This window comes from Triticum urartu, chromosome 3A (genome assembly GCF_056163025.1).
Source record: "Triticum urartu cultivar PI428250 chromosome 3A, HENAU_Tu73, whole genome shotgun sequence".
Lineage (NCBI taxonomy): Eukaryota > Viridiplantae > Streptophyta > Magnoliopsida > Poales > Poaceae > Triticum > Triticum urartu.
In genome coordinates this window covers 626,761,959-626,772,212 of record NC_141875.1, presented here as the reverse complement: position 1 = coordinate 626,772,212, position 10,254 = coordinate 626,761,959, and positions in this window count along the sequence as shown.

The window sequence follows — 10,254 nt, the reverse complement described above, 5'->3', positions numbered from 1 at the left end:
GGTTGTTCCTTTTTTCTCTCTAAAAAGGTAGAAGAATAGAGAGGTCAAAGAATGGAAGAGCTTATGTTAACATTGTGTTATGTCTTATTTATATGTCTCGGGAGAACCGGTGGATATCCAGTGGGTATGGATATTCATCAGGTTTGGACATGGACATAATTTTTCACCCGTGGACTTTTTCATGGACGGGCAAATGCCGTTTTAATCAGTGGCGGAGCTACAACAAATAAGTTGGGCGGGCCAAAAAAAATTGATGCTAAACCATACAGTTAATTAGGCATTAGTCAGTGCAATTTCAGGTTGCTGTATAGGGAAATTTGTATCGAGATGATGTTGTCAAGTAAAATTTGAAGAAAGAAAGAAAATTTCTTGTGCGCCAGCTGCCTAGTTCTATGGTCTTGTACTCACTGCCTTGATAGCTAGCCGCTGGCAGCCGCCATGGCCACGCCCTCCTTGGCATAGGGATAGGTCACCATCAGCGCTGCTACACGCGGTGGCTGGATGCCTGGCTGTTGGACCTCTTCGTCTCCAAGTGGCTCGGCTCAGTGCTGAATCGGGGCAGAAAGCTCATAGCTGGATGCGAGGCCCCAACCCTAGCGCCGCCAGCACCTCCCCCTCCACCCCCTCCTGCCGCCGCTGCCGCCGGCGTGGGCCGCGGTGGCGGCGGGCCCGGTGCCAAAGGTCCTCGGCGGGAGGAGGCGGCGGATCCCATCTGAGGCGGCGGGGGCGGCCCTTCTCATGAGATCCAACGACGGCGGCTAGGACGGAGTATCCGGGCTGTGCGGCGGGGGCCCGAGCACCATCGCCGGCGAAGCGGCGGCCCTGCATGGACGGCAGCGGTGGCAGTGCCCCATCCGGCGAGGTGGGCTGTCCTGCTCGTGATGGTGACGATGGCTACTGCGGATCCAACGCCCCGTTTGGATCCGTCGCGGGGAGGCTTTTCGCCGACCGGCGGCGCGTGGAGGGACCGGTGAGGAGATGCCGGATCTCCGCCGGAGTACCGACGACAACATACGTCTTCATGGCGAGGTTCCGCTCGGTTCCAGCCAGCCACGAGGTCGGGAAGACGTGGCTTCCGATGAAAATCGCGCCAGACTGTGGTCTTGGCGGACGATGGCGGCGTCTCAGACGTCGTTTCCTTCTGAAGGCATCGTCGTTGCAGGTCTCATCAACCTGATCGGGAAGTTCCAGGGAAAACCCTAGATCTGGGTCTACCGGATCGGACGATGACGGTGCTATCGGTATCGTTCTCCCTCATGGGGGCATCGTTTTGGAGCGAGTGCTGGTTGGAGGGGACAAGAGGAGGAACAGTGTTTCATCTGCTCCATTAATGACGGCGGATCTCGGCGGCGTGGCGCAGTGGAGACTCGCCGCCTGATGAGCGGAGATGGACTAGCGCAGGAGGGTGACGCTGCCTGGCGTCATGGTGGCGTCGGCGGCAGTTGGACCGGCCAAGGTTGATGCAGTAGTACAGCTCTGAAGATGAATTCGTGGCAGGTGGCTGCGGCGGCCTCATACCCGGCAGGGGTCCTGGTTGAGAAGCACGCCGGACTGGTGGGTGCCCATACCCGGCAGGCGTCCTGGGTGGGACCTCAAGTCTTTAGATGTTTAGGTTTGGCTGCGTGGTCTGTTTGGTATTAGGCCCAGACTTTCAGCGCCCCTACATCAACTGGATAGGGATAGCGACAGTTGTTGCTTAGTTTGGTGACTTTAGACTTATTGTTGTATGATTCTGTACGGTCTTATGTCAATAATTAATAAAGTGGTCATATGCATCGTCCAGATGCAGAGGCCGGGGGTCGTCCTCCTTTTCTAAAAAAAAAAGCTGGATGCGAGGCAGTGCTTGATGACGGATGCGAAGGAAACATGTACCGCTTGTTTGGTTTGCTACTGGATTAAGTTGCTAAATGTACACAAGAGTATTATTTTTCTCTGAAGCTGGGTGGGCCATAGCCTGGTTTTGCCCTTACAAAGCTCCGCCAGTGGTCTTAATGGATATGGATATAGATTTGATATTTTTCAACCCAATCCAAACCTGACCCATTGACATCCTTACCGATGGCCTTAGAGCCATGGAGGCATGGTGGGCCCGACCTTACCGGCGGGAGGGTTCCTCCTCCGTTTTTTAGGCGTTTTCTTGAGTTCAATTAGGGTTTGTGTCCTACACAAGAAGGCGTGGCAACGGTGGTTCCCTGACTATGGAAAAAAGGTTCTCCCCGCCTAACCAATGTCTTGCGGTGCGTCTAGAATCGTCTGAGGGCGTGTGGAGGTGTGTGTTTGGCTGATCTCATGGGATTCGATTGGTGTTAGCCTTCGGTGAATCCTCTTGGATTCAGTATTCTTTCATCTTCGTCAGTGTGTCTACAGGTCGGATCCTTTCGATCCACTCTTCTCTTTATTGGTGGCCTTAGCATAATGACTTCCCGACTGTTTTCTATAACAAGTTTTGCCCGGCTCGAGTGAGAAGAGGCAATGACGGCGACGCACCTTCAGCTCGCTCTAGTGTTTGTAGTCGTCGCTAAGTGGTCCACGGACCTGAATGTATTTTTTTTGATATATTTAGTGTTCTTTGTGCTGCCATGACAGATGATGAATAGATCGGAAGTTTTTCGAAAAAAGCATTCCGAAATGTATTCCTGCTTGTGTCATGATTAAGCCACGGTGCCTCAAATTCATTGTTCGGATTTCACTCACCAACTAGGCACGTTGGACCGAACTATTTTGAAATGGCAATCTCTTCTTCTTCCTTTCTTATCACAATAAGTTCAACTACTCTTGCGCAAAAGTAACTATTCATTTGTTCCAACAAATATCCAAAGACTTTTGCAGCTTGAAGAAATGTGATTCAGCAAGCAACTTCAGTGAATTGTCGTTCGGCCTTGTTCTGCTTTGGACCATTCAGAGCGTTGAATTGTCAAAAGTCAAGCCCCCTACTTAGAATTTGGTGATGCTGATAGTTGATGTTGTTGAAACATGCACCAACCTGAACCTCTGTAATCTCTTCAAATATAGTCTTGACATGGAGCTTACGTTGCGTCAGACGTGCTTAAATTTCTACTACTTCCTGGCGCACCCTCGCTTTGCCCGTTTGAATTGGTTGGTGTTAACCATGATTATTGCTAGTGCACTAGCTAGCTTGGCGCCAAAAGTCCAAACCTACCAAACACTGCAAAGAATTCCTTCTTGTTTGGTTGCTTCAAACTTCAAAGGAAGAAAATGAAGCAAAGCCACTTTGGTATTCACATCCTCAACCATCATATCATAACTATCCAGCACAAGGCAGCAACAGAAAGGAAATGAATTAGAACGCGAGACCGATGAGTAAAGTGAACTTTGCTTCAGATCATTTCATGATTTTCATCTGTATGATATGATACATCTATACACTTGTACACCTCTTGGAAGCGTTGGAAGCGCGAGGCAGAGATGGAAATGGTATCACAAAAGAAAGAAATTAACCAAGAACATATAAATAAATCGTTACTGCAATGACCTCTCTAAATCTAAACTATATACTGTACTATATATACTCTCGCTGATTATCGTTGAAACCAACGATGGATCAGTGCCCCGCGCCTCGCCTGCTCGGCCCCATGGGCAGCATCTCCATGAGCGACGACACCAGCGCCGTCGCCGGGCTCGGCGGCACGGGCCTCGCGGCGTCGGCGCACCGCACGAAGCTCGCGGCGAGGATCGCGACGAGGACGGCGACGACGACGAACAAGTCGAGGGGGCGGCGAGCTTCCATGGCCTCCGAAGGAGAAACGAAGGCGCCCTTGGATGGATCTCCTCTGAATTCCAAGGAGCACAACTGCACAAGCACACAGTATACTTGTCTGAATCTCTGGTCTTTCTTTTCTTCGGTGTGATGCTAGGCTAGTGTAGCGCGTGCGTGTATTTATAGCTAGCTAGAGAGACGTGCAGGCGGTGCAGCTGGGCTGTGGAAATTCTTATGCTGGGTGCGTGTCCCGTTCTTTGAAGCCGGGTTGGAAATTCTCGCGCGTGCCCGAACCGGTCAAGGGCGCCGGGGCCGGGGCGGCGTGTCCGTCCACCGGGAGCAGCAGGCAGCGGCCGCATTCACTCCGGAGCGCTGACCCGGCCGCTCCGCCGTGCCCGCGCACGTTGGAACGGGTCTGGGGTGGGAGGTGCACCGGCGCCGGCCACCTTTTGATCCCTCTTCGTGGCATCGTGTGGTCGGAGGCGCGCTTCCTTCCCCGGCGCCTGTCGTCGTCTCACAGAATTGAATTCGTAAAGTGGGACGGAGCTCGGATGGGTTGACACGACAGCGCCGCGTTTACTGGCCGCGCCGACTTGTATGTTTTGGCTCGCTTTTCGTCTTTTTCTACGGAAACACTAAACGTCTGACGTAGGAGTAAGGTTTTTAACCACGACAAATCAAACGGTTTTTTAGTGGTAAATTATGTTCTACTAGTGAGGATGTCAATATTTATTTTAGCAAGCATGACAATTCCTGGCAAAAAATTGAACATGACAAGAATTTGCATGTCCATTTATCCAATTGTTGAGGATTGCAATGCTGATTCACTAGAACCACTAGAAGAACACCCGTGCGTTGCAACGGGGCCACATTAACTTTAAAAGTTCAATATTAATATTCTTATATATATCAAGTGACATTGGCGACATTTTTTACCATCAATTCCTCACACACACTCTGTGCCTCCCTCTTCCTCACTCTCTCCCCCTCTCCCTCTCTCTCTCTCTAACACACACACACATATCCATCTTATTGGGTACGGGACCATAATCCATCTATTTCACACACACACGCTAGTACATAACAATATGGATTATGTGTATTATATTTGCCATCACAACTGAGGAAATTAATTTCATGTAAATCGGCCAGCCACAGCTCCAAGAATACGCGGAGGAGGTGGCCCGGGTCGGCGTCGGCGCCGTCCGGTACGGGCCACGGGCCCGCTTCCAAGCGCGTTTGCGCGTCGGCCACCCACGCCGTGTCCTTCAAGTGCCACTTCCACCGCACCAACTCCCAGGGTCACGGCCATGGCCAGGGCCAGGAAAGCCGCCCTTCTTTGCCCCCTTCACCGGCCGCGGCCAACGCGGTGCCGCGGCACCCGGCCTCGCCGTCCTCGTCCTCCAGCACCGTCGCGACCCAGTGACGCAGCCCAAGCATCGGCCTCGAGAATCAAGAACGCTCGACAACGTAGAGGGAAGGAAAGGTCATATACATGTCATAAGAAAGGGAGTTTATTTACTGCTCCCTCGATGTATTGTTTCCTTTGTTTGGAGATTGATTACCATCCGTGAGTTAAGGTAAGGTTTACGTGATTGAGCGATTTTTTGAAAATCAATTATTTGTTTTCTAATTAATGTAATTGAGTGATTTAAGGTAAGGTTAATTAATTTAGATTTGATCTTTAGAGATTATTCGTGATTGATTCTACATTACTAAATAACTTGCGCCAGTATGGAAAGTTCTGATCTGTTTAGATTTTTTTCATTGTGTGAGAGGGTGACGCGAAAATAAACCGATGAAGTGAGGGGAGGGGACGAAAAAAATCTACGAAAAAAACCAGCGAAGGTGGGAGGAGGTACCAAAAAAACCATGGAAGGTGGGAGGAGACTACCAACTGCTTCATTAGGAGTAGAAATTATTAAAGATTAGAGATTATTTGTTTCCTGAAAATCTATTATTTGTTTCCTAAAGCAAATTGCATTAGGCCTTGTTCGTTTAATCCCACCCCCGCCGGGATGGGAAGGGTTTTGGCCCGAACCCCGTGGTTTTTACCCTCGCCGGGGCTGAATCCCCGCGTAGCTTACATGCGTGTTCGGTTAAACCCGACCTGGTTTCTATCCCATCCAATCCCACCCCAAATCGTAGGGATTTCACCGGGTTTTGACCCACGTCTCCCGACGCGTGGAAGAAAACCTCGTCTCGTCTTCTCGAAAGAAAAAGGAGGAGAGGGCGAGAGCGGCGGCGCGGCGGCGCCGACGCCGGCAGGGAAGGACTGGGCGACGGATAGGGGCCGGAGCGGACGATCTCTCATCTCCAGTGAAGGCCGGCTGTTGCGTCATCCTTCTACATCCCCACAGCCCCCCCCCCCCCCCGCCCCAAGTTAGCAGTAGATCTCCCAGTGCGAGCTCAGCGGCCACGACAGGCTACTTCGATGTCCCTCCCCAAGGTTTCATGCAGGCAAGATCTTCTCCCCTTTTGATTTCTAGGGATTCACATCACCTTTTCCACCGGTGATTGAGGGGATTAACCGAACAACAATGAAGGGAAGGGTTGAGAGGAAATTCTGTGGATTAATCACGGCGGGGTTTGGGTGACAGGGTGGGGGTCACCCAATCCCTAGGTGGATCAAATCCACTAGAGGATTGAATCTTTTGCAACCGAACAAAGCCTTAATGAGAGAGATTTCGTAGATTTGGCTAAGGTAGGAAAGAATCTATTATTTGTTTGCTAAAGCAAATTGCATTAATGGGAGAGATCCGTTGATTTGGCTAAGGTAGGAAAGAATCTATTATTTGTTTGCTAAAGCAAATTGCATTAATAGAAGAGATCCGTTGATTTGGCTAAGGTAGGAAAGAATCTATTATTTGTTTCCTAAAGAAAATTGCATTAATGAGAGAGATTTGTTGATTTGGCTAAGATAGACGGTTTTTGCGGTTCGTGGCGGCTTAGTGTGAGGTGGGACGAGGTACCAAAAAAAACCATGGGAGATGGGACGAAAAAAACCTGAGAGGTGGGAGTTGTCCTTGGTTAACCTACGAAATTTCGTAGATTTTTTTAGGACGAAAAAAACCGTGGGAGGTGGAACTAAAAAAAACCTGGAAGCGAGACTACCAACTGCTCCCTTAGGAGTAGAGATTAGTTCTTGATATTGTTCAAATGCCTGATCGGAGACTGGGTCTGGTAGTTGTTGGCAAGTTCAGGTGAGTTGAACATGGTGGCAGAGAGATCTGCATAGGAGTGCAATTTAGGGAATTTTTGAGTGAGTGCCCGATCCTGCCATAGAGCATACCAGAGTGAAATAGAGCTCCCAGATCCCTCTACACAGGAAGCAACATTTTGAATGTGCGCATAAATTTGAAGAGGGCTTTCCACCAGGAGGATCACTCAATTATGTGCATCGAAAGGTTGCTGCAATATTATGTTTCCCAGACAAGCTTTACATAGGGCAGTCCTCTTTATTAAAGAAATTGTGAATGTTTTCAATAAGGTGGGCTTTATTGTGACAAGTACTGTTCAACACTCTCAAACCCCCTTGACTTCGAGGCGTACTACAAACTTGTTCCACGCAATCAAAGCACACCCCTTATTCTCTTGTCCAAATTTCCTCCAAAGAAATTTTTTGAGGTATTTGTTAAAATTTTTTTGATTGGGATAGGCAGATCCAACCTAAACATGAAGAATATTGGTAAAGGGGTGGAAACTAATTTGATTAGTTTCAATCTACTATCATAAGACAACATGTTGGATGACGGCTGACCTGGCAAGGTCTTTGCGTTGGTACCTGCTTTGAAGATTGTTAGGTGGATGACGGCTGCGGTAGCATCGGTGAGTGCACCGGACCAGTGTGGCCCATTCTCGGTATGTGGATGGGATGGGGCAACCGGCATTAGATGTTAGGTTTTGTGTGATGTCTGTTTGGTATTAGGCTCGGACATTCGGCACCCCTGCATCAAGGGGATAGGAGTAGCGACAGGTGTCGCCAAGATGGTGTCTTCAGGCTCACTAATGTATGTTGGATAACGTAGTAATTTCAAAAATTGTCCTACGCACACGCAAGATCATGGTGATGCATAGCAACGAGAGGGGAGAGTGTTGTCTACGTACCCTCCTAGACCGGCAACGGAAGCGTTGACACAATGTAGAGGAAGTAGTCGTACGTCTTCCCGATCCGACCGATCCAAGTACCAAACGTACGGCACCTCTGAGTTCTGCACACGTTCAACTCGGTGACGTCCCTCGAGCTCCGATCCAGCCGAGTGTTGAGGGAGAGTTTCGTCAACACGACAGCGTGATGATGGTGATGATGTTCTACCGATGCAGGGCTTCGCCTAAGCACCACTACGATATGACCGAGGTGGAATATGGTGGAAGGGGGCACCGCACACGGCTAAGGAACGATCACGAAGATCAACTTCTGTCATGGGGTGCCCCCTTGCCCCCGTATATAAAGGAGGGAGAGGGGGAGGTGCGGCCGGCCCTAGGGGTGCGCCTGGAGGAGTCCTACTCCCACCAGGAGTAGGACTCCCCCCTCTTGCCTTGTTGGAGAAGGAAAGGGGAAGGGGGAAAGAGGAAAGGGGGTGCCGCTCCCCCCTTCCTTGTCCTATTCGGACTAGGGGGGAGGGGGCGTGCGGCCTGCTCTGGCCGGCCCTCCTCTTCTCCCTTAAGGCCCATGTAGGCCCATTAACCCCTGGGGGGGGGGGGGGTTTCCGGTAACCCCCCAGTACTCTGGTAAAATCCCGATTTCACCCGGAATGTTTCCGATATCCAAATATAGGCTCCCAATATATCAATCTTTATGTCTCGACCATTTCGAGACTCCTCGTCATGTCCGTGATCACATCCGGGACTCCGAACAACCTTCGATACATCCAAACACAAAAACCCTAATTACGATCGTCACCGAACTTTAAGCGTGCGGACCCTACGGGTTCGAGAACTATGTAGACATGACCGAGACACGTCTCCGGTCAATAACCAATAGCGGAACCTGGATGCTCATATTGGCTCCTACATATTCTACGAAGATCTTTATCGGTCAGACCGCATAACAACATACGTTGTTCCCTTTGTCATCGGTGTGTTACTTGCCCGAGATTCGATCGTCGGTATCTCAATACCTAGTTCAATCTCGTTACCGGAAAGTCTCTTTACTCGTTCCGTAATACATCATCCCGCAACTAACTTATTAGTTGCAATGCTTTCAAGGCTTGAGTGATGTGCATTACCGAGAGGGCCCAGAGATACCTCTCCGACAATCGGAGTGACAAATCCTAATCTTGAAATACGCCAACCCAACAAGTACCTTTGGAGACACCTGTAGAGCACCTTTATAATCACCCAGTTACGTTGTGACATTTGGTAGCACACAAAGTGTTCCTCCAGTAAACGGGAGTTGCATAATCTCATAGTCATAGGAACATGTATAAGTTATGAAGAAAGCAATAGCAACAAACTAAACGATCAAGTGCTATGCTAATGGAATGGGTCAAGTCAATCACATCATTCTCTAATGATGTGACCCCGTTAATCAAATGACAACTCATGTCTATGGCTAGGAAAACTTAACCATCTTTGATTCAACGAGCTAGTCAAGTAGAGGCATACTAGTGACACTCTGTTTGTCTATGTATTCACACATGTATTATGTTTCCGGTTAATACAATTCTAGCATGAATAATAAAAATTTATCATGATATAAGGAAATAAATAATAACTTTTATTATTGCCTCTAGGGCATATTTCCTTCAGTCTCCCACTTGCACTAGAGTCAATAATCTAGTTCACATCGCCATGTGATTTAACATCAATAGTTCACATCACCATGTGATTAACACCCATAGTTCACATCGTCATGTGACCAACACCCAAAGGGTTTACTAGATTCAATAATCTAGTTCACATCACTATGTGATTAACGCCCAAAGAGTACTAAGGTGTGATCATGTTTTGCTTGTGAGAGAAGTTTAGACAATGGGTCTGCCACATTCAGATCCGTACGTATTTTGCAAATTTCTATGTCAACAATGCTCTGCACTAAGCTACTCTAGCTAATTGCTCCCACTTTCAATATGTATCCAGATTGAGACTTTGAGTCATCTGGATTAGTGTCAAAACTTGCATCGACGTAACCTTTTACGATGAACCTTTTGTCACCTCCATAATCGAGAAACATGTCCTTATTTCACTAAGGATAATCTTGACCAATGTCCAGTGATCTACTCCTAGATCACTATTGTACTCATTAAAAAACTTATCAAACGTCTTGATCTATCTCTATAGATCTTGATGCTCAATATGTAAGCAGCTTCACCGAGGTCTTTCTTTGAAAAACTCCTTTCAAACATTTCTTTATGCTTTGCAGAATAATTCTACATTATCTCTGATCAACAATATGTCATTCACATATACTTATCAGAAATGTTGTAATCCTCTACTCACTTTCTTGTAAATACAGGCTTCACCGCAAGTCTTTATAAAACTATATGCTTTGATCAACTTATCAAAGCGTATATTCCAACTCCGAAATGCTTGCA